At 33.7% G+C, this 26,267-nt stretch overlaps 1 pseudogene; it reads right to left on the reverse strand.

The window, feature by feature from the left end:
- Positions 1 to 16,128: 16,128 nt before the first annotated feature.
- The window catches only part of LOC149540506 (floricaula/leafy-like protein), a 133,724-nt pseudogene continuing 123,585 nt past the window's right edge, over positions 16,129 to 26,267 (reverse strand).

Raw genomic sequence — 26,267 nt, forward strand, 5'->3', positions numbered from 1 at the left:
TCAGACCAAAATTCATCAAGTTGGTTTACTTTTTATGATTTTTATGAAAAATCATAAAAAGGATTAAAAAAAGAATTTTGATCAATTTTTTTTTAAATTTAAAACTTTAGAACATGAGAAGGAAGAAAAAGAAGAAGAACATAAATAGAAGAAGAATAAGAGGAGAAGAGGAAGAGGTTTCTCAAATGCTCATATTTTCATCATTGTTGGATGCCTTCTCAAAGTGTCTTCAAATCTGCAACAAAACAAACTTGCAAAACAAGATATAAAAAAACTAAAATGCAAAACAAAAAGAATGAGGCCAAAAAACTGATTTCTCAGCCCCACAGTGGGTGCCAGAAATGTATATGTGAAAATTTGGCCTATGCTAACACACACACTTGAACGCGGTTTTTATTTGCGAATTCATCTCAAAATGAACATTAGATTGTTCATCCGAAAATCAACCGGCAAGGCGACTTGTTGCCTTCTATCTAAAGGGAATTTCTTGTTAGATATCCTCAGATTTGAGGTGTTTAAGCAACTAGACCCTCTAAGAACGAAGGATTTAAGAAATGAAATGCAACTAATCTATATGAGAATGCAGATTAATCTAGAATAAGAAATGCATTTAATCTAAGAACAAGTAAAATAAATTATACTAAATGTATGCATATTAAATCTATATGAGAATTAAACTTACAATGAAAATCTTATGAAAATAAAGAGCTCAAATGAATGCACAATCTAGTAGCAATTCAATGCAAATCCTCATTCAACCTCCCTCAAAATGAAGAAATGAGGGTCTCTTAAATAGACTTTCCTAGAATCCATTAACAGTTGAGATTGATTTCAATCAACGGTCAGGATTAAAGGTGAAGTTTAGTCATAAAGGAAGATTCCCAAATTAAAGGGAGTTAACTAATTTAATTTGAGTAGAAAAAGGAGTTAACTAATTTAATTTGAGTAGAATAAGGAGTTAACTGATTTAATTTGAGTAGAATAAGGAGTTAACTAATTCAATTTGAGTAGAATAAGGAGGTAACTAATTTAATTGCTTTTTGATCATAAGTGAACTGGGAATTTCCCTTTTTGAACTAAAGAAGGATTTTGGAGAGATATTTAATTTAATAAAATGAGATATGTTCTCACAAATATATTTCCTATTTAATTAAATGATTTCATTTAATTAATTAGAGACACTTTCTGATTTAATTAAATAACTATATTTAATTAATTAGGAATTGCTCCTATTTAATTAAATAACTTTGTTTAATTAATAAAGAATAGCCTTCCATTTAATTAAATAATTTTCTTTAATTAATTAGAAATACCTTTCCCATTTAGTTAAATAATTACATTTAATTAATCAAGATAGGTTTATTTATTAAATTAAATAAATTTAATCTCATAGTACATTAGCCTTAGGAGATAATTTATTTTAGTAAAGTATAAATACTTTTAAATTAAATTATAATTAAATCAAGTAGGTTTAATGCGACTAATATGAGTACGTACTATAGGAATTAAATAAGAAATGTGATGAATGCAGATTAGGGTCTTCTGCATCTGACAATTAAGTGATGAAAGAGGACTTTAGCAATGATCAAAATAGACTAGAATTGGTATCATGGCAATGAGCCAATTTTGGGGTATTACAAAACTCACAAATATTCACTACTATAGCAATAAAGTGTATCCAATTAAAATTACAATGGTTTGACCATGAATCATGATCTACCCTTTGAAAGGCTTGTTGTATTAAAGTCTTACAAAGACTATTAAGTCCCACCTTGTTAGAGGATTTTAACACCCTATTAGAAGTGTGCCTTGTTAGAGGACTTCAACTTACAATTAAGTAAGCACCTTGTTAAAGGATTTCATATAGCTTGTTAAAACTACTTTGTTAAGAGATTTAATTAAGATATCCTATCAAAATGTCTCATCATAGATACTATGGTTGGCACTTGCTTGCCTAATAATAGATCACCTCTATCTAATATCTGGTTGATCCTTCATGATCTGATGTATCAATGTTGTATCCTCTATCCTCTGTTCTTTACCTAATTGATTCTAAAATTTATTCTTACTACATGTCACCTTGAATGCTTTGCAAACTCTCTTTCTCACTCCTCTAATTCGATCATTCAACCCTTTGCAATTCTCTCAACATCGTTAAAAATTTAGGGCTTCATTCTCCTTAAGAGGACTTAGGTAGTTTAGGGTTAGGTATGAATCTACAGCTAAGATTCATCCATTTTGCCAGCTAAACCTTCCCATTTTCTAATTGGTTGCATGTAATTGTATAGTAAATCCACATATAAATTCATCCTTATCTCTAAAAGATTGAAATTTATCCTTGGGTCGAATGAAAAATGGTTTACATATTTATTTGTGCCATTACAAAAAAAATGTAAAGTCTATGTTACTCAGCATATGAAGTCTCTAATGCTTTGAATACACTATATTACTACTTCTAACTTGGCACTTGAATTTCTTAGCATTTACTATTTACTTAGCTCTTGAATCACTTTACATGGTCTATCTATTTGTCACTTGAGTGACTTGGCACATGAGTGATTCGACACTCATTGAAACTTGGCATGGTCTAATATTTACATGTTGTACTTGACATGCATTACTAGTTTGGCATGAACTAAGTAAATTACTTAAGTGTGTTGAAACTCACTTGTCAAAACCAATTTGAGATCAACACTTTTTTCAAGAACTTTTTTGTTTTGTTTTGGGGTATAATTTCACAATCTACATAGTGGTGCAAGTGACTTTGAATCTCTATCTCTAAATTTTTCTAAAAATCACACATCCCATTTTTTTGCAACTTTGAAGGCTCTATTTGGGGAGATTTGGTAATATTTTTAGGTGTAATTTCTTTTTGAAAGTTCATGATTTTTCCTCCATTTTTTAGATCCACAATTAGATTTTGATGATTTGGAGTGGGCATATCACTTTCAGAAATAGGTCTTTTTTGGCTATATTTGCACTTGGTGAATACTTGGATTTCAATTTTCTTAATTGAAACAATAATTTGAAGGAGTTATCCGTTGAATTCAGTCAACATTTGATTTCATTATGGATTTTTCAAGAGTTCCATTGCTCACTCCATATAACTATCATGAATTGAAACAAATAGTTTTTAATCAGTTGATGAGTATTGGATTTCTTAGAATGATTCTTGGACGGGGTCTAGAACTAGATACATGTGTTGCAAAAAGAAGGAAATGGTTTGATAGAAGGGATAAAGAACTTGTGTCTCTTATATCTACCATCTCTCATGATTTTCTATATCATATTGCATCCTGCACACATCCTCATGATGGCTCGACAACATTGGAAAGAATATTTGGTAAACCTAATAGAATAAGAAAATTCAAATTAGAGAATGAGATTAGAGGTCTAAGTCTATGTGATTTTGACAATATTCGAGACTTTTTCTCTAAGTTCAATTCCATTAGATTGTAGCTTTCTAATTGTGGTATTACTAAAGATGATGAGCAATTGATATTATCTATTCTTTCCAAGCTAGAACCTGAATATTCAATCTTTGTTTCCATATTCTATGCTACTATGGATGCTCTTGGTAGTGCATACAAAATGTCTTCTCTTGTTGAATTTTTAGCTCAACTCATAAGGGAACAAGCTAAGTTAGCACACATGGATCAATTGAAGCCATCCAAGTATCAAGCATTGGTTGCAAATGACTCCTCTCCAAAAGCTCCCAAAGGAAAGGGAAACAAACAACACAAGGATCCTAAGAAACATGAAAAAGGTGATGAGTCTCCTTCACAACATAATATTGAATCCAAGTCCTATTCAAGAGAGGAATCATCTAGAAGAAAGAGAGATAAATGTGATTATTGCAAAAAGTTAGGACATGATGAGCATAAATGTTTCCATAAGAAGATTGATGAGTTTACTCACATTCTTGAAAAGAACAATATCCAACTACCTCATTTCTTCTACTTCTTCTCAATATCAGATAGTTGCTACATCTACATCATCATCCAAAGAAAAAGGGAAAGCACTCATTGCTTCCACACATCTTAAGCAAGGTAAATGGATTCTTGATTTAGGTACATCACATCATATGACATCTTCTATGGATATGTTTTCTTCTATTGAGCCTTATACTTCTTCACCTATATTGATGGGTAAGAATATAGATATGAAGGTTTGTGGGAAAGGTTCTATTCCTATGGGACAAGGTACATTTTATGATGTTCTTTTTGTACCATCCTTGACCACTTATATCCTTTCCATTTACCAAATTATTCATGAGAAGAAAGGTAAAATTTTTGAGTTCACTCCTGATTATGTCTATGTTAGGAACATGGAGATTAGACATGTCATAACTATGGGAGTTGTTAATGATACATCATGCTTGTATTCTTTTGCACATTTTGTTGATAATAATGATGATCTTCATGATGTACCTAACCCTTTATCAAGGAAGAATAATTCATGTGAGGAGAACATTGGACACTTGAATCATTTTGTTATTGAGACAAGTGTTGAACTTCCTACTCCTCCACCTCCTGCTTCTTTAGACATGAGTTCTACTATTTAGTAGGATGATGTTTATGCTTCAGATCTTGCAATTTGGGATGAATTCTTAGATACTCTTTTAGATGAGCCTCATAATGTAAATTTGGTTAATACATCTTAGGAGGTTTCTCTTCAAGATACTTATTCACCTTCTTTGGAGATTAGATTTCCCAACTTTTCATATTCTCTTGATTTTTCACATCTCATAGGTCAACTTGATGATGTGACAAAATCTTTGAGCTTGGAGACACCTATTTAGTCTTTAGAGATGCATACATGGAGAACTTCTTCCTCCTTCCTCACTTTTTACATGGAGTGGCTTCTTCATCTTTTGATGTATTTATCTCTTCCTTAGGAGAGATATGTTTCTTGTAGGCATTGGATTATATTTTTCTTGTAGGTTTTTTCATCTACATCGGAGCTTCTTCATTATGAGGGGATTAGTGTATATACAATGTGTATGCAATTTTTGAGGAGTCTTGAGTACTCCATCCATAAATGCATCGTGTTTTCATCTCTCTTTTTGGAGAAGCATTTTTCCCATGAGGTTTTCTCTCTTTCTCCACTTTATGGGAGATTACATTTCATGTATTGCTTTTTATATTGTATGTGGGTACCTAAAATGGCCTAGTAGCTAGGACCCATCTTGCATTATGATTTTAAGTGCATTCCCATAAGTTTCACTTAAGGGGGGTGTTGGTGTAATAAAATATTCACTAATTATACTTACTTAAGCTTACTTAGGATAATGCATTGCATAGTAGTTTGTGATTGAGACACAAGGAAGTTTGCACCTCAATTAAACACATGGTGTAGAAGAATTCCACTCTAGGTGGTCATAGTTGTTATCTCATTCCACATTCAATGCGCTTATCACATTATCATCCTCATCATCGCACATACTTCATTGCATACTGGAGGATGATCCACATTTCGTGGACATGTGATTCCACTTTGTGTGGGTGATAACTTATCTTCTCCTTATCATTGTCTTTGATCACCTCTCCTATATAAGGATACCAATTATGTACATTTCAAATAAATCCATTAGATTTCAATCAAGTCCATTATCAATAATAGCATTCTTGCATCTTCATGCAATTGTCTTGTCATTCTCGTGGTCTTTCATTTGATCCTGGGGGTGTTGTAGAGTCACCTAAAACTCTAACAATAAGATTTGTGGTTTTTGGTAATGAATGTTCTTGTTTCATCAAAGTTTCTACAAGATGTTTGTATTGACAAGGACTCTTTTATAAAGGAACCTCGAGAGCAATTTCTTGGAAGCTCTCTCTTTATGGATTTTACCTTCAATTGGTTCCTCCTGTCACTAATAAAATTCAATCAACCTTTAAAAATAAAATTACAATATAAACATTATCTTCTAATTATAAAGAGTTAGTAACTTCTAATCAATGCAATGATCACACCCATATTCTAAAATTTAAAACAAAAAACTAAGATCTCAAATCAGATAATAACTTTTGTAATGCTTTTCATTTTATATTGTTTATATGTGGTGCCTTCTATCCATGTATCTTAATTGTAATAGAATTCTAGCTTTAATTTAATGGAATCTACCTGCTCTAAAACTCTTCCTTCTTTAAAATGGTTTATATTTATATTTTTAATATTCAAAGTTGGTATAATGTCACTATACTTGATCTCTATACAATGACTGATACTATCCATCATTTATAGCAATGTTTAAATAGGTCAAGTAGTTTTTGACAAATTTCTTTAACTACTCTAGCAAGCATACCTTGAGAAAAGTTGACCAATGACCAATTTAATTTGATGCCCTTATATATCATCTACAACACCAAATAGTAAGCCAAATAATAAATTAATTACAAATAATAGAGCTCACTTACATAGGAAAAGCCACAAATCAATACTAGAATCTAGAATATTTTGTCATTTCAATTTACATTAGAAAATACTTCTTTTCAAAAACACATTAAGAATATTGTAAATAAATAGATAATTTATAACTAAAAAAGTGTAATCTTCCTCAACTTTAATGATATCAGAGTCAGATTTCCAAATTAAAAATTTCAAACTCAATTCTTAGATTTTCAAAATAGGTTATCTTTGCCTCTATTAGTTTTCTACAATAACCATAAAGATTTATCACTCTCTATGCTTGAATGTGCAAAACAAGAAGACCTAAATAGTATTTTTCTAAAGTAAATATGTAAATACTCACAAAAAGTCAAAGTACACATTGTGATATTTTTACTCCATCACCCCATTGTAGATGGACAACCATGGGAAACCTTTTTTTCTTAAACATTTTTTGGTTTACCTAGGTAGGTCTTGGCTTACCAATATATTTCAAGTCTTAGGTAAGAAAACTAAGGCAACATAGAGGTTGGAGGGGATGAGAAGTGAAGCATTTGAGCAATAAAATAATGAAAGTGTAAGGATTATCTCTATAAAATTTTTCCTTAGGGTAAAATTCACCCATGAACTAAGAACTCAAACACAAGAACAACTATAGACCAAAAAGGAGTATGATTAGAATAACAATGTATTTGATTCAATATGCATGAAAGTACACTAGGAGTTCCTATATATAAAGGCCTCTAAGATGCATCTAGAATGCCTAAGAATCAAGTACATGATAAGTCATACAACTAGGCACATGTCTACTAGATATGGGTTATCCTCCATTAAGCATGGAAGTAAGTGTGATGATGAGAGGATAAGCCTACAAGGGTGTAACACACAAATTTATGTTGTAGACAAAATGTGCTAAAAAAGGAGCGTGAATAATCTTGTCTACATGACAACTTAGTGAATGATGCAAACTCCAGTGTTGTAGACACCATGTGCTAAATTAGAGTTGCATACTTCTATGTTGTCAACATGACAACTCATAAAGGTGCACAAACTCCTAAGTGTTTCACAAAATAAATTAATAAGATAATACAATATAATAAAATAATGCATTAACCTAAGTAAACTTAAGTAAGTGTAAATTTCAATCTATATTTACACCAAAAACCCCCCTTAAGTGCAACTTAGGGGAATTCCCTTAAGCTTACAAAAACTAGAATGAAATGCATGATGGGTCCCGAATACTACTATGTTAGGTACCCATGTATAGAATGAAAGTGCAATCTCTCATAAAGTAGAGAAAGAGGGAAAACCTCATGGGAAAAATTGTCCCCCAAAAAGAGAGATGAAGGGATGCATGGATGGATGGAGTAATCAAGACCCCCCCAATTACAACATACATCGAGTATAAGAAGGAAAAGTCTCCCCCATAAGAAAGAAGAGGAAGAGAGACAAGGTAGTCCCCCCCCCCTAATGAAGAATGCCAACAAGTGATTGTTGCTTCAAGGAAGAAGTTGGTCCATGAGTGTAGAATGATGTTCCTCCCCTTTGGAAGAAACAAAGGAAAAGGTACAATCTTGAAGATGTATGGTGGCCCTGAAACCTACTCAAGTATCCCTATGTCGATGCTGATGTTTTCTCCTTCCAAGTATACTAAAAAGAAGAAATGTAGATATGGTAAGGATGTCTATTGAACCTATCCCAATGAGCCAACTATCTCCTCAAGTGATAAAGAGACCTCCTCCAGTTATTGTTCAAAAGGATCCACAATCATGCCAACCTATAAAGATTGATCACATAGAGAATGGACATGAGGGTCAGAGTGAGCCCTCACAAAAACTATAGAAGGATCATCTTCATCAAAGAGAAGATTTAGATCATCAAGGCTATCTTCCAAATATATTATGTGTAACTCCACGGAAAAACTTGTAATGTCTGCCATGTTATCATCAACTAAAGCTAGAGCTGGCAAATAACATGTACCCTACTATGCTAGACCTTTCACTATGGCAGTGTATGCATGTGGATTGGACTAATGTCATGACCTCTTGCTGCAATTGTCGATAGAACCCCACATGTCTAAACCTATTGAAGCTCTATCGTTGGTGTCACTATGAGTTTCCATAGTGTATGAAGTGCAGAGAGGATTAGAGGATAAGCTAGGTGAACTTTCTTCAAAGTGTACATCCTTCTCCATAAAGATATCATGTGTCTCTAGATCTATAAGTCTGTATGCCTTAGCACCATCTTCATATCCTATGAAAGTACAAGGCCTAGGTGCTAGTGCCTTGCATCCCCTTGAAGATAGTTTTTCCCATGGTGGACAACTGAATACTTTGAAGTGACTCACAACTAGTTTTCTACCACACCATGCCTCAAAAGGTATTTTCCTATTTAGGGCATTATGAGGAGACTTATTAAGTATGTGAGTAGCACTACTAATGGCTTGAACTTCAATTGTAGGATCAAGAGACTTGGCTTTCATGATGCAACTTACCATGGTCTTATGAGTTCTAGTCCTCAGTGCTGCAACATCTATCTTGTGTGGACTAAATGTTGATAGATGCTGAAGATCAATTCCATCATGTTTGCAAAAGTCTTTAAGTCTTCTTTCCACATATCTATTCTCAATTTCCATCTATAGAACCTTGATGACCTTCCTTGATTTGTGTTCAACATGACTCTTGAAGGCTTGAAGCTTATCAACCACTTCATGCTTATGATGAAGGAAGTAGACCCATGTGAATAGTGAAAACTCATCAACAAAAGTAAGGGTGTAGCAGCCTTGGTTGATTGATGTCACTACAAAAGGACCTACTAAAACCATGTGAACCAACTGAAGAACAACTAGTTCTCTAGAAGAATTTCTTTTATCATACTTCTCTTTGAGATGCATATCCACTAAACATGATGAATATATCTCCCTTAGAAAAGTTGATTTTAGGTATACCTTTGACCATGTGTTTTGAGCAAAGTTTTTGAAGGTAGCAGAGGGAAAGATAACCAAACTACTCATGCCATAAGTTGATTTGTGAATGTGAGTGATTTAACAAGGCTTGAGAAGGAGACTTAGGCACAAAGTGGGAGAAGGTATAAAGCCTCTAGTCATGATTGAATTTCCCCACTACCTAAGTCAAGTATCCATTCCAAAGAAGAACTTGTATTTGCCATAAGTGGTTGCCCTTTTCCCTTTGAAGAGGTTGGAGTTGAATCCTTAGAAGTACCTATCACTTGGATTTTGTTCTTCCTGAGTAGGTTTTCCAAAACATCGATTATTTTAGTCTTGCAATGATGCTCATCATGATTTTGATTTTTACAATATGGACAAAAAAGTTTGTCCTTCTATTCATCACTTCCCTTCTTATCAAAAGAAGAATTTCCTTGCTATGAGGAGGATTGTTGTGTCTCAGATTGTGATTTCTGCTTCCATTGCTTCTTCTTGTTGTTGCTAGAACTTTTTCCTCCTTGACTTGATTGGTGATCATCACTAACCACCAAGGCTTTGGTCTTTGATGTTGTGAGAAGTCCTAAATCCATCAAGTTAGATTATTCAACAATCAACATCTCTACAAAAACATCAAATGTAGGCTTGTAGTAAGTAGTTCCCATGGTCAACCTGTGAGTATTATAACTCAAAACAAAGGAAACATACTATGAAGGTAGCCTCTTTATGATGTGATGAATGAACTTGTCATCCTTCATGGGATTTCCACAATCTTTAAGTAGTGCTCTATACTCATTGGCTTTGTTGATGTAATCTTGAATTGTGTCAAAGGTCTTTGGATCCAAGAGATGGAGATCATCCTCAATCTGAAAACCCTTTTCCTCATCCATCTTACCATATAATGTTGCAAGTTTATCCCAAGCTAGTTTGGATTCCATACAACTGGCAATGTGTAAGAAGAGATCTCTATGTACATAATTCTTGATAGCTCCTAAAGCCTATTGGTCTTATTGTTTCCAATTAATGAGTTCTTTAGCATCAGTGGGTTTGGGAATAGTTCCATCAACATACAAATTGTAGCCTTTTTCTATTAATCTACTCCAAGAAATATCTGTCCATGTAGAATAATTACATGAAGTTAGCAATGGACATTTAGGTGAACCCATGATGTAGAAAATGAAAAGAGCACACAAGAGATAGTACACAATATACACTCCCCTTTTCACTCAATCAAAAGACCCCCCCAAAAAGATGCTTTTGGCACTTTATATGTAGTTCATGTACAATAGACCACTTGTCAAAGTGTACAAAGTGGACTTTTGATTTTTTTTTTACAACTACTTTTTTAGGGCCAAATTTTATACTAAGCACTATAGCTTAGATGTACAATAATTCTAAAAAGTAATCAAAGCATTACAGTGCAGAAAAGCCCTAATTCTAAAAGTGATATTTTTGTGTCCAGATGAGCTCGTACAGAGTGTTTGAAGTTCCAAAATACAGGATTGAATAGGTATTGTCACCAAAAAATGAAAATTTTGAAAAATCCTTGTCAAAACTAGAAAAGAACACCACCAGTGGAAAGTTTAGGAAATTCTACCCAATTTAAAAAAAAATGCACCTAAATTGGAGTTTGGATGTCTAAGTTATAGGCTGGCAAAGTCAAGCTACCAAATCAAAAAGCAATCTAGAGACTGGCCTAGAAAAAAAATTGTGTGCTTAAATTTGATGGTCAAATAGTTGTCACAGTAGTTTAAAAAACCCTAGTTTTGATGGTCAGGTGACCGTCAAATTTAACCTAGTGAAATACTGACATCATCAAAAAAATGTCACCTAGGCTGATGTGGTAGCTGACTAGATCATACAGTTGATGACGTGGCCAAAAATGTTGATGTGGGTTGCCCAAGTGGTGCCTACGTATTGTGTGACATGTTTGTACACGTGGTTGAGGACATGGTGTGCTTACGTAGACACCTACTGACATGTTGATGAGGACACATTGCAACTAGAGATTCAGGGTCTGACTGATGTGGTTGTTCTATGTGGACTAGTTGTACCACACATTAGGAAATAAAATCATTATGTGGTGGCTTTTTCAGATGATGCATGGCTGAAGTTGACGGTGCTATGTGGCAGGTTTATCTAGTTTCTGACAGAAAATAAATAGCAGTCACTAGTTTCTGACTGGCAATGCCATGAAGTGGAAGAGCCTTTTTGTCATCACCATATGGAACTAGAGTATTCTGGCTAGATACTGTAGTGGGGAGGGTTGGATGTCGGTGTTTAATCCAATGCTAGAAACTGTCACTATCCACTGGGTTTTGTAGGGTCAGCACCAGGGTTTGTTTTGTGATGGTCATTGAAGGATAGTGCTTTCCGCTAGTCACTACTTTTTAAAAAAAATGCTATCAAAAGTAAAAACACAATGGGGGACTTCAAAAATAGTCCCACATTCATGGGTTCAATGCTCCACGTAGTGTTGAAATACCACAGCTCATGAAGTGTTATACAAATGTGAGGCCGCAGGGTATTATAGTTGCCAGAACTTGTGATTTTTGACTAGGATAATGTGGCTAGAATTTGCAGAGTATATACCCATCAAATATTCCTCCAAATTGTATGGCTAGGGTGTGACTACCCGATTCTGCAAAAAAATCTTTGCTAGCTTGCCTGGGAAAAAATAAAATATAAAAAAATGTAGATTTTGAAAAAATGCAAGGAATTTATTAAATTATAGATTTGAATTGAATAAAATTGCAAATCTAAAATATCATACCCAAGTTGCAAATTGGGTCCTCTAAGTTCTGATTTGTAAAAAAAAATTGCCTCACGATTGACTTTGGCATAGGGTAGGCAACTTTATAGCTGATTTTCACCGAATCAACATTCTGGATACAATGGCGAGGTCAGATCTAGCTCTAGACACTCCCAACAATAGCAATGCTCTAGATTTGGGCTATAGTGCTGAAGCAACAATAGTCTCAAACTACTATGTGAAGAGAAATTCTCCAAGCTCTAGTACCATTGAAGAATTTTTCTTAGGGAAAAATTCACCCAAGAACTAAGAACTCAAACACAAGCACAACTATAGACCAGAAAGGAGTATGATCAGAATAACACTGTATTCAATTCAATATGCATGAAAGTACACTAGGAGTGCCTATATATAAAGGCCTTTGAGATGCATCTAGAATTTCTAAGAATCAATTACATGATAAATCATACAACCAGACACATTTCCACCAGATATGGGTTATCCTCCATTAAGCATGGAATTAAGTGTGATGATGAGAGGATAATCCTACAAGGGTGTAACATGCAAATTTATGTTGTAGACAAAATGTGCTAAAAATGGAGTGCAAATAACTGTGTTGTCTACATGACAACTCAGTGAATGATGCAAATTCCAGTTTTGTAGACACCATGTGTTGAATTAGAGTTGCGTACTTCTATGTTGTTAACATGACAACTCATAAAGGTACACGAACTCCTAAGTGTCTCACAAAATAAAATATTAAAAAATTTCAATATAATAAAATAATGCATTAACCTAAGTAAACTTAAGTAAGTGTAAATAGTGAAAATGTATTTATACCAACACTCTCAATCAACAAGTCAAACTCCCAACACCTATGGAATATCGATCACCTTGTCTCCATAATTCTCACAATATGAAAAATTTGGACTTTCATCTTTAAAATAAATTTTGCAAGCTTATTTTAACAACCAATGCTTAGATGATAACTCTAAGAAACCATAGGTGGTTGGACATTAGATGGTGAGTGTGAATCTCAGTTGCACATGGAAATAATAAAGTGCTATGTTGAGGAAGGGAATGAGGATTGGAATGAGTGTGAAGAAGAGAATCACTCTTATGAAGTACATAGATTAGAGAAGAAAAGAATTCTTTTGAAAGAGTACCCCAAAAAAATCAATAAAATGTGTGTTGCAGCCCTTTGTTATTTTTTGCAATCAAGAGAAAAGTTGTAGCAAGCTATTAAACCTATGACATTGGAGAATAGGAACTTATGTAAGAGGATCAAAGAAAAGACATGGATGAGTTCACACCTGAATTCTATCATTGTGAGGGTGCAATAGAGAGAAGATGAAGGTATGATGATATGAAATTAGTTTAAGGGAATCTTCAAAAATAATAATTAAATCCAATAAACAAGAAGACTACCAAAAGCTAGTTAATTCTAACAAAATTTAAGCATCTACCTAAAAAAAAAGAGCCACTTGAGACTAAGAGAACAAATAGTCAAATGACCTATTCACTAAACCATTTAATATCATGAGAATTTGCATCTCAATCTATTACTACTAAACCTAATCAAAAGAAGCAATAAAGCACCTAGAGCATACTGAAAATGAAAGTCATAAAGAATGAGAAAATTAATTAGTATCTATGTGTACAACAATCATAGTGGATAAGTGAAGAATAAAGAGATAATCCTATGGTTGTTAAAAACTTTTTGAGGTGATGCATAACAATGGTAGTAGAAGAACAAAAGGATATGGTTACATGAAATTAGTCTAAAGGTGGCTTCAAAAGGATGAAACCAATCTAATGAACAAGAAATAGTGTCAAAATCTATTCAAAGTCTAATAGTTTAAGCATTTGACTAGAATGAAAGAATTGTTACAAATATATTAAGACCACAATAGAATTAAGCATGATAGACTTAATTTTCTATGACAGTTTATACATCTACCTAAATGAAAGACCTGCTATAGATGACACATTAATAGTGTAGTTAGCGAATGGCATTTTACATGAAATGTTTAATACTATGACCATTTTTTGCTTAATATTTTCAAACTCTAATTATTGGATCTAAAAAAGTTTTAAATCAACTAGAGCATGTCAACAAGAGGGGTCATTAACCATGAAATAATTAATGTTTATGTGTGTGCTATAAAAGACATAGTTGATAAATAAAGAGATATTCCCATGACTATCAACAACTTTTTAAGTTATACATAATAGTGGTAGTCAAAGATTAGAAGGGACAACAGCTTGAAAAGGAAGAGTTCAATCCAATGTAGAACAAGACTACCAGAAGACAGTCAAACTCATAATTTAAACATCTCCCTATAATAAGAACACTATTGTAGATATATTAAAATTAGAATTAGTAAATGACCTTTAACCTTAAACAATTAATACCATGACCATTTTCTTCTTAATCCATTCAGAATGTAATAACCTACTGAACCTTATGCAACTACTACAAACATTATTCAATCAAAGTGAATAAACAAAGAGTAAACTGACAGTCTTATGGATGTTGAATTTTTTTTCAAGTGATGCATAACAATGGTGGTAGAAGATCAAAAAGGTATGATGATATTACATTAGTTTAAGGTCAGCTTCAAAAAAAAGAATTCAATCCAGTCAACAAGAAGACTTCCAAAAGCTAGTTAAATGTAACAAAATTTAAGCATCTACCTAAAACAAAAGAACTATTTGAGAGTAAGAGCACAAATAGTAAAATGAAATCTATGAAAACTAATCTTCTTTGATGAAATCTATTGTGTTTGATTTATTTATTGTAATGGACATCTTTTTTAACATCTATATATGAGTTGCATTGATGTAGTTGTTCAGGTTAAGTAATTTGTGAGGACATATTATAATGATCTAGAGGGAATCATTTCAGCAATAGCTTTCCCTTAGAATTTTCTAAAGTTAATGATATGTTAAAAAGAGTTTAAGAATTTCCCTCCATAGTCTTAAGGTAAGTGAGATTAATTCCTAGGTTTTGCAAGAAAATTGTACAATAGGTCTTCCATATAATACTCGAGAAGGTATCTCGGCTCTTGGATATATGCATGTATTGGTAGACAATACTTTGATTTCTCATGACATATCTAACAAGATATTTCTATGTTTAAATGTTGTCCAAAAAGGGTCCATGTACCATTTGGATGATAAGTGTATGGATGTAAGCTAGTTTTCAAACAAACAGTCACAAATAATTAGCCAAAAAAAATCACAAATTAAAAATTCAGCATACTTATAAACAAAACATGTGGTTTAAATTATTTATAGGAATAAATACTATGTATGGTGCTTTTCTTGTGCTCACTATATTATTTTCATTGAAAATTAGAACTACAAACAGCTCTAGCAAAGAACCTACAAATTTCACTCAATTATTTTCTGGACTCTAAATCCTTGAATTCATTATCAATTACAAGAAGTTTGGATGATGCAACATCTAGCTAAATGATAGAAAGACATACTTGAATTTGTGTAATCTATTGAAATTTTTTATCTTTCCTATTTATCTCTTAAGAAAGTATATTGAGCATTGGAAATATTTCAATCATAAATAAGATTAAGGCTATTGTAAACCTGACTAAACTGACTATCATATAGATCTATGATACCACTTTGCCCAATACCAACACATGATTTTCCATCAAGTTCCACTTGTGGTTTCTGGAGATCTACAAAATTGTTCAATATTGTAGACATCAATGTTAATATAATAGAGTATTATCAAGTCATGGATAACAAGGATGCCAACACAACTAAATTAAATATGAATATTAGCATTATACAAGAAAGTAAAGCATGATGAAAAAGGTTAATCATGCATTTCAACACACATTAAAACATTTGTATGAACATGTAAGAAGAGTTACTGTACTATTGGTCGAAACATTGTTTCAACCAAGTAAATACACTTTGATCCATGTCACAAACAGTATCACTCTCTCTTCATAAATTATCTAATCTTATTTGAATAAAAGAACCAAGATTTTAGTTTTAAATTCTATGCACTATCTTTTTAAGGTTATTGTAGAGCATTATAAACAAATACATTTGTAGGACATTTCTCCACTCTTTGCTTAGCGATGTGTTTAACATCCAGTACAAAATTGCCACACTTCTCGTATAGATCAACCAAATAGTCAAACCCATTCCTTTCTCCTATTGCAAGTTCCCTTGGTTTAGTTGTAATAAAAGGGTATTCTCCTTTATTATCTTCACCATCTTCTCTAGACTCTTTTGAGCACCTTCCTCTTCTTTTTGCAAGCTTTGAGCTGCTAATCACTACAATAGTTGTTATTTTTTGGAAATATAAGATAGGCTAGGTTACTAAGAGGAGAGGGTTGAATCAATAACCAATTACACTTAATCTTAATTAACCAATTAATCCTTCATGTGTAATCTAATCTAATTTCATACATGTAAAACTAAAAGCATTAAATAATTCATAACACTTTGACACATAATATGGTAACCCAGAAACCTTCCAAATAGAAAATAAAACTATGTGGGGATGATACCCACAAGCTTTAGTAGTATAAAATATAGTTGGCCTGGTAAGGCTTGCAGTGATCACTTCTAATGATCTGCCCTGTTAGGAGCAATAAGGACTACTAGGTCCACTTTGTAAAAGGATTTAGAAACATACAGTGAAGTATGCACTCGATAAAGAGGTTTACAAAATACTATTAAGTCTACCTTGTGAGACGATTTAACTTTTCCATCTATTATGATAAACTAGTGGTTGATCTCTAATCTACAACCTTGATTTGTTGAATGACATTGCTTTATATTATAATGATCACATTGCTATGATAGATAAATCTTTTATGGTCCCTATATTTCTTGTATCCTTTTTACTTCACACTTTTGCTCTTGTACATATCTTTCATACTCATATTATTCTTTGGATGTGATATAACACCTTACATATGTACCAATCCAATTTACAATTCATTAAAGTTGGCTACAATAAAAGTTTCACCAAAATACACAAAATTGGCCCAACCACTGGTACTTGGGTTCTGATGACAAACTTGGCAAGGTTTTGATACACAAAAACCATTGTCAATGCACAAAATCCTCATTCACTCGATAGATGTAGAAGCTTAGCTCATACTAATCACTTCCAAGTAGTCTAAACTTAGTCTGCACTAGTGACTTAGTGAGCACTACGAAACTCAGTATATAAACTAAATCACTTGGTTGACACTACATTGCTCGGTCAACACTATCACTGTGAGATCAATATAAACTAAATCACCTAGTTGACACTACATAGCTTGGTCAAAACTAGATTTACATCGCTGAATCTGGGAACTCAGTAAACACTAGAGAACTCAAATTGCACTAAGAAACTTGGTAAATAGTATGAATCTTGATTTACATTGATAATCACTAACTTGGTAGATACTGCTCGGTGTGAACTAAATATTATTCTTGGAACTTGGTAGAAATTGTAGAAATTGATAGAGCCTAAATTACTTGGTTAACACTATAAATTTCAAGATAAGCTTAGTAGTTGAAAACCATCTGATTAAGTGTGTGTGTCACTAATAAACAAAGTTGACTAAAATGTCAACAATGCCCCCCTTTGGCATTACTGAAAAAAATGCTTATCAATCAAAACAAATGTTTATTTAAATATTTGTACATGTATATGTATAATAGTATGATGCTCCCACATACATATATATTCAATATACTTTACATATCTTTATATTACATCTTCTCTTCTTATCTTCTCCCCTTTTATTGCATCATTATATATTCTCCCCTTTTACATATTCTCCCAAATTTTGACATAAATGCAAAAGTTGTATGCTACATGGTAATACCAAAATGTGACAAGAAGTTAGACTATACATTTAAAATTAGTGACATTGTCTTGTCCCAATATTCTTGTAACACTTTGCTTGTATGCAATGCAATTTGAACTTCTATTGTTAACTCCAACATGTGATTAGCTATGGAGAAGTTTTTGTCATGGATGAGATTTTTGGCATGTGTAATGTGTTTTTGCAATGCATCCATGTTCAAAAGAATCATGCCTTGTATGTCTACAGGTGTGGCCCTTATCCTAGCTTCTTCCCTTAGTAATTTTTCTTGCATATTAGTTAGAAATTTGATCTTTATGTAATGAGAAGAACTATAGTTTGGGTCAAGTGACAACTGGTGTGCACTTCCCTTTAGGTCTTCATCTATTTTGGATAGTTTATCTTTGATTTCCTAAGTAAATATAGATGTATCACATAGTTTATTGAATAGAAAAGTGACATTTTGGCAGAGGTTTACAATGAGATGAGACTTGTAGACAAATCTACTTGAGATATTGCAATCTTCTGTGCAACTACCTCCAATACTCTATTTTCAAATTTCTTCTTTTCTCTTTGCAATAAATTTTCTTGCCCATTCAGATCTTCATTAAATTTCTAAATAACTTCTACTAATTGAGCCAAAATAGATTGAGAAGTATCAACCTTTGTGCTGAGTGCATCTATAAGTATGTTATTTGTATCATCCAACACTTGATTTTCTCTATTTCTCTCCTCTCTAAGCCTTTGTTGCTTAGCTTTCTTCTGCAAAAGTTCTCCTACTATATACATTTTATCAATATTTAGGGTAGAGATATCCCAATTTAGGATAACTATATCCTCATCAAGATCAATGTATTCTTCTTTATCTTTTCCTTTGCTAGAAACCTTAGTACTCGGTTGAGGCTTTCTCTCAACTATCTTTCTAATAACTACTTATATCTTGGGAATAGTAGCAATAGAAGAAATATAAGGACTAGCAAAAAAATTAGATATTGCACTGATTGTAGAAATACATAGTTGCTAAGTAGCCACATTTGATGAAGGAGGAAGAATTGACTACTCGGTAGATGAAGTGCTGATCACTTCAGTCCATGAAGTACTTAGCTGAACAGGAGTAAATATTGGTTTAGTGCTTGGATTTTTAGTGTTTTCCAAAACCAACTAGATAGAAGCTTTCTCTAAGCTTGACGGATTTAAAGATTTTCTTGGAGAGTGAGGAAATGAGGCCATAACCACTGTTACAATCTTCTTAGGGTTGGTTGCCTCAATTCTCTGAATCTTAATTAGATTCACCTTGGTATCTTCATGTTCTTGCTCCTCATCATCCCTAATATCATCATATATTTCTTCATCATCATCATTGTCCTTTTCTTCATTTTCATCTTCACCATCATCTTTATCACTAACCTAAACAAAAAAATCACTCTTTTGATGAGGATTGTTGATATTATTCCATGTCTTAGTGGTAGTTTTCACCACATTTTCAATGTCATTAACCAGTATCAAGTAAGTGTTAAATTTCAAAGTGATTTTTTCTTCATTTTTCTTTATGGACTCTTTTACTTTTGAGGTAGTGCAAGGTAGGAGAATCCCCTAAGGAGATTTCCTAGCCCCAAAAAAAAAACCATTCAATAGAAACACAACAAAAAACAACAATGATGCAATATTTGATACCAAATTACAATAATATATTCATAAAATGTAACTAATTACATGCAATGTGGCACGCTATAAGGCCTTCCCAGTTATGACCAAATACAAAGCAAGTAATAGCTTTGCAATATCCCTCAAGATCTAATCCAAACACTAGCTAGTCTAGATCCACACTCTGGTAGAAATTTCCAAGGAAGATCTCAACTTGTGCTCGCAAACCCACCAAGCAATCCCCTTGTTTTCCAAGCCACAACTACTAGCTCTTCTCCAAATTTCCTCTTCAAACTCCTCATCTTCTCCATGATGGATCAATAATGACTAAAGACTTCCTCAGAACCACTACTTATACCAATTTAAGCCACAAGTTGGCATAGAACACAAATTAAATAAAAATACATAAATTAAATGCCACAAGTCAGCTTGCGACAACAATTAAATGCCCAAAATCAATGTTTGAGTAAAATTGTGATATATCCTAGCTCCCATGGAATTATACTTGTCCTTCAAATTGTAGATAGTACTCTAGGCCCTCTTCAACCCTTACAATTTTCAACTTGGAGCTCATTGTGGAAAATTAGTTACATAGCCTGCAACCAGCAACAAATTCCTAAGCAAAGCCGAGCTCCTCCCAAACCAAGTCGAGAAACCAAAGACCATGTTGAGTAACTAAAGACCGTGCTAAGTCCCAAGACCATGCCGAGCAACCATAGACCATGCTGAGCAATCAAAGACCATGCTAAGTTCCTAGACCATACCAAGAAACCATAGACCATGCCAAGAAACCAAAGACCATGCTAAGCTCCTAGTGTATGTCAAACACTAGTATCTACCAACCTCCACAACACTTATGCTAAATCCCTCCAAACATGCAGAATTGTAAGCAAACCCAAGATGATCCTATGTTAGAATCCAGGCTCAAAAAGATGTTCTAATAACTAGAAGAACATCTTCTAGGATTCAATACATAAATCCCAAACTGGTCCTTCACATACATATCCTTGGAGTCTTCAACTTTTACATTCTTTCCCTTATTTTCCTTCTTTTTTACATCCACCATAGGTGTTCCATACATTTAATTTCCATGCTAATTTGGAACCTTCTTAGAATCTACCAACTCAACTTGGATACCAATACTTAGGTTGCTCCTACCGAGTTCTTCATTTTGCATAGGAATCAGGGAAAAATTTCTACCACCTTTCTCAATAGTAAACACATTCCTAACACAATCATGCACAACCCTGCAATCACACTGCCAAGGTCTACCAAGAAACATATGACAACTATTCGTATCCAAAATATCACACAACACTTGATCCTTATATTGCCCAATCTGGAAATAAAAAAGGCACTGTTCCCTCGCTTCCAAAGCATGCTCACCTTGTAGACAACCAATCCTATAAGGATAAGGATGTCTTATTCTCTTCAAACCAAGTTTCTAAACCATCTCTTTAGCAATAAGGTTATCAGTACTAAAACCATCCATAATCACTTTGCAAACTTTACCACCAGACTTACAACAAGTTTTGAACAAAACAATCCTTTGATAAGAATCCAATGTCCTCTCACCAACCAATACTCACCAAGCCAACAAACTCTCTTCTTGCTCAGGCTGACTATCCTGGACTGCAACCTCATTCACAACAACAACTGTCCTACCAATTGGAAATTCAAAATATCTATGCCCTTCTTGACCACACTTGAAACAATTACCTCTGAATCCTCCTCCACCTATCCATCTTTTCTATTTGATAGGTTTTGGTTCACCTTCTTCTTTTGGTTTAGCTTATGTTGAACTATCCTGGTTCTCCTACCCTTGGGAACTACCTTGATTCTTCTTGTTTAGCTTCTCCTCTACTCTTAAAGCATACTGATAAGCATACTCAACTAAATAAATATTTAGCATACCAACCCCATCCTAAATATTTAATCTCAAACCATTAATATACTATGCTACCTTCTCCTTTGATAATTCTCTATGCCCAGACCGAATAGTCCACCTATAGAATTCCTATGTATAATCTTTCACAGTCATATCCTTCTACTTTAGATTCTACAACCTTTTAAAAAACTCAAGTTCATAAATCAGTAGGAATGAACTTAGCCTTCAACTTAGTAACCATCAATTTCCATCTAGTGATTCTCATTTCACCTTCCTCTTCTCTATCTTTTTGTAGTTCCTTCCACCAAAGAGTAGCATGTCCCTTCATCTTAGTTTGTGCCAACCTTACTCTGAGTGGATCCTCAATATCCTCAAGCTCAAAGTAGTCTTCCAATTCACCAATCTAATCAATTAGCTCTTCAAGATTCAAAGTACCCAAAAAATTAGAAACCTCTATCCTATGGTTCAACTTCAAATGAGATCCAGGTTGAGCAAACTAACCAACTCTATTTCCAATAGATCTCTCTACATGATTAGTTCTAGCCTCACTACTTGATTTAGTGAATTCAAAGTCTTCAACAGATTCCTCATAACCATCTTTAGTACCCACATGTCTAGGTACACCACCTAAAGCACTTACAATTTCAACAATCATGTCACTCTTCATTGGTGCAATCTCAGATTTGAACTTCACTGTCATCTTCTCTGAGATCCATTCTTCTATAGTATCAATAAGATCAAAAATTATCCTTGGGTCCAATATTTTTGGAGGCATCTTCTAAAATTTAGCAAACCCTAATAAACAAATCCACCAACCAAAAGATCAATCAGCTGCAAGATCAACCTTCATCAACCCAAGTCCTGTTGTAAACTACCACAGCTTCGATGATCTGTCTACACACTCAGGAACAACCTTCACTCTAATACTAGTTGACAAAATGAAAGCTAGGAGAATCCCCAAAGGATATGTCATAGCCCCCATCAAATAACCACATAGTGGAAACACAACACATAACAATAATGTTGCAAGATCTAATACCAAATTACAATAATATATTCATAAAATATAACTGATTACATGCAATGCGCTGAGCTGTAAGGCCTTCTTGGTTATGGCCAAATACAAAGAAAGTAATAGTTATAAAAGATCCATCAAGATCCAATCCAAACACTAGCTAGTCTAGATCCACACTCTGGTAGAAATCTCCAAGGAATATCTCAACTTGTGCTCGCAAGCCCACCAAGCAGTCCCCTTATTTTCCAAGTTTCTCCAAATTCACTCTTCAAACTCCTCCTCTTCTCCATGATGGATCAATAATAAATAAATACTTCCCCACAACCCCTACTTATACCAATCTAAGCCAAAAGTTGGCTCAAAACAAAAACTAAATACAAATACATAAATTAAATGCCACAAGTTGGCCTGGAACAACAATTAAATGCCCAAAATTGATGTTTGAGTAAACTTGTGATATCTCCTAGCTCCGATGGAATTAGAATTCATGCTTCAAACCATAGTTATTACTATAGGCCCTTTTTGGTCCTTGAAATTTTAATCCTCTAACTAATTGTGGAAAATTAGTTACACATCCTAGAACAAGAACCAAATTTCTAAGCAAGGCTGAGCTCTTGCCAAACCATGTCGAGCAACCAAAGACCATGTTGAGTAACCAAAGACCATGCTGAGTCCCAAGACTATGCCAAGAAACTATAGACCATGCCAAGTAATCAAAGACCATGTTGAGTTTCTAGACCATGCTAAGCAACCATAGACCATGTCGAGAAACCAAAGACCATAGCAAGCTCCTAGTGTATGCCAAACACCAGATCTACCAAGCTCCACAACACTTACCTCTAAACATGCAGAATTGCAAGAAAACCCAAGATGCTCTTGCATTAACTTCTTTTTCACTAAGACTCAACATGACTTGCCTTAGAGTTTTCTCATGTATATCCTTTGCATTTTTCTTAGCATGTACCATCTTGGCTTGATTCTTTGCATTAGTTCATTGGCAATTTGTTATACAAGTTGGTCAAGTGAATATTTCCATTTACCTAGATTAGACATAATCATGTCTTCAACTTGCTTCTCCTCCTCTCCATTTCTAGTCTCATATCTTAGTGATTTAACATTTTCCATGCTAGCTCTTGCATCAATCTCTTTTAGTTTCTCTTGAAATGTAGGTGGAGGCCATTTGAAAACAATATCCTCTACTTCTTTACTCAATTTCAATTTCTTTATAGATGTCCTTCTAGTGAATATTGTAGTAGATGACTTGTTAGGTCTGGTTATGATAACCTTACCTTTCTTGTTTATTGGCTCTTCTTCTTCTAATTTATATTCATCTACCTCATCTTCTACTTTTTCTTCTATCACATCACCTCCTTTACCTTCTGTTAATAGGAGAGTAGAACTAGTTTGTCTCAGTTTTGCTATCCTCTTCATTCCTTTCCTAATAGCTTGAGGAAGCTTTATTTCTAGTTAAATTCTAGCTTTGGCTTCATCATATGTACCAAAATATGTAGTCTTTGGATCTACAAGTTCATTTAATAATGCCCCAATGACATCCTTGGAGTCATCAATGTTAACCTCATAGGCTAAAGGCTTAACCCACACCACTCTAGGTTTGACTACTTGTATGTATACCTTGTCATAGACTACCATAAAAAGAAACATCATCCTTGTAATCTTCTACGAGTTCATGGGAATTCTAAATATGTTATTCATATTTTCTTTGAATGAATCCAAATAACTATCTATGATACTGACATAGTTCTCACCCATTTCTATTATATACTCATCGATCTGGTATAGTATAGGAACATCTTTTCTCCATACAACTATACCTTTTAAAGGGAAAAAAATTTGCACAAAGAATTATAAACAAGTTAAAATTGAACCAAACTTACATAAGTTATTGTTTGAAGTTCTGATGCTCTTCATGTTCATGTTGAATTGGTTCAACATTAGCTCAACAAGGTCGAAGGACATGTTATTCTTCACCACCTTGAGAGTGAGATCAACTACCTCACATGATACACTATTGAGATGAATAGAGCTATATATTCTATTTTCTATTATCTAAATTCCAAACTTCAACTTCATGTTAGCTACACAACTGATCTTCATACCTCATCCATCCCATTTAGCAAGAGTTTTCTTTTCCAGTTCTACTCAGCTTAGGATTTTAGTTGTCTTTGCCTTGGCCAACATTGGGAGCCCTGTGATTCGATGAATAATTTTCTTTGTTAAGGGAATAGGCTACTCCAACCATAGTTTCCCATTGTGTACATGGCTAAGGATAAACCTTATCGATTTTATTTGAAAGTCTCAACACATATGGGGAATGCGGGTTAAACTGTTAGTTTCCAAGTGTTGATGCTTCGGTTTCAATACACCATTCACTGTCTTGAATTGAACAAAAAAAATGTGAGTGAATATCATTAACCAGTAGTACCTTTGGTAGAATCTATGACTAAGCTCCAATTGGATCAAGCATTTCCCTAATTGTCAAACTTAATTTGAAGTTTGGTTCTTTCCACTCAACTCCTCAAACCAACATCTTGACCCTTTCTTATCTTTCCTATTGAAGGATACCATGCTTAGTAGGGTTTACAAAAACATAGAAAACTTCAACAAAAGATCACATAGATCACTTGGATGCACAAAAATCACTCTTCACATATAGCTCTTTCAACATTCATGGTGACAAATGAGTTTGATTTCATCCTTTTCAACAAATTTCACTTTCCAATCACCATAAATGCTTGGGACATTCACTTTCTTGGTGATAGACTATCTTCCACTTAGTTTGATCTTACTGCTTTTGTAGAGTCATCCACATGTCCACAAAATGACTTTGTTACTCTTGACCTTGCTTAGTAGGATCTTGCAACCTAACCTAGCTTGATAAGGTCTAGAATCTCTCTAGATAATCAATGATTCCTTGGAATCTTGAGTGCTAATATAGATATTTCCTTCTAGCTAACTGGAACTTATGTAGGGTGTATACTTCAGAATCTTAGTTCCAGTAATCATTATGAGAGAACAAATAGAGATTCTTGAGTTACCCAATTCTTGAGTGACATGTGGTTCATTACTCAAAGTTGCATTCTCAGAAGATTTTAAAATCCATTGTTGTCTCATGTGTTATCTGATGTTGTCATCCTTAGCTTTCTTTTGATCTTTAATTCTTCTAGTGTTCATATAGTTCTTGGCAAGATGTCCAAGTTTTGTACAAATGAAACATCTTCTAGTGGTGTCTCTTGTCCTCATGTGATGTTTCACACAGTTTATTCCAATGTTTCCAAATTCTCCAAAGTAGTGACATCTACACCATGTGTTGTAGTCCCAACCAAATATAGCTTTTACAATCTATTTTTCTAGGTTCAATATCTTGGTTTTGCATTCAGAAGATTTGTTCCCATACTTCTTGCATTTCTGAAATTTGGCTTCAAATTTAGGTTACTCTTTACATTCATTAGTTCTATGACCATGCTTATTATAATTGTAACATTTCCCATTAAATTTAGCTTCACCTTTACTTCAAAATTTGTTTTATGTATGACCTAACTTACCACAATGACTGAAAGTAGGTCTTTGATTCTTTTGAGCTCATTGCTCAAATGATTCACCTTCTTCTGTATATCCAATTCCTACTTTGCCTTTTTGTCTGTATTGGTTTTGCTCATTCAATTGATTCATGTCTTCTTGATATTTCATCATCATCTCATTGGTTTTCTTTTTTGTGTTTACATCATTTTGTAATATTTCATTCTTTGATCTTAGATTCATGATTTCTTCATTTTCATTAG

The sequence above is a fragment of the Cupressus sempervirens genome, chromosome 9, assembly GCF_028749045.1.
Source record: "Cupressus sempervirens isolate cs-2001-9-10 chromosome 9, ASM2874904v1, whole genome shotgun sequence".
Lineage (NCBI taxonomy): Eukaryota > Viridiplantae > Streptophyta > Pinopsida > Cupressales > Cupressaceae > Cupressus > Cupressus sempervirens.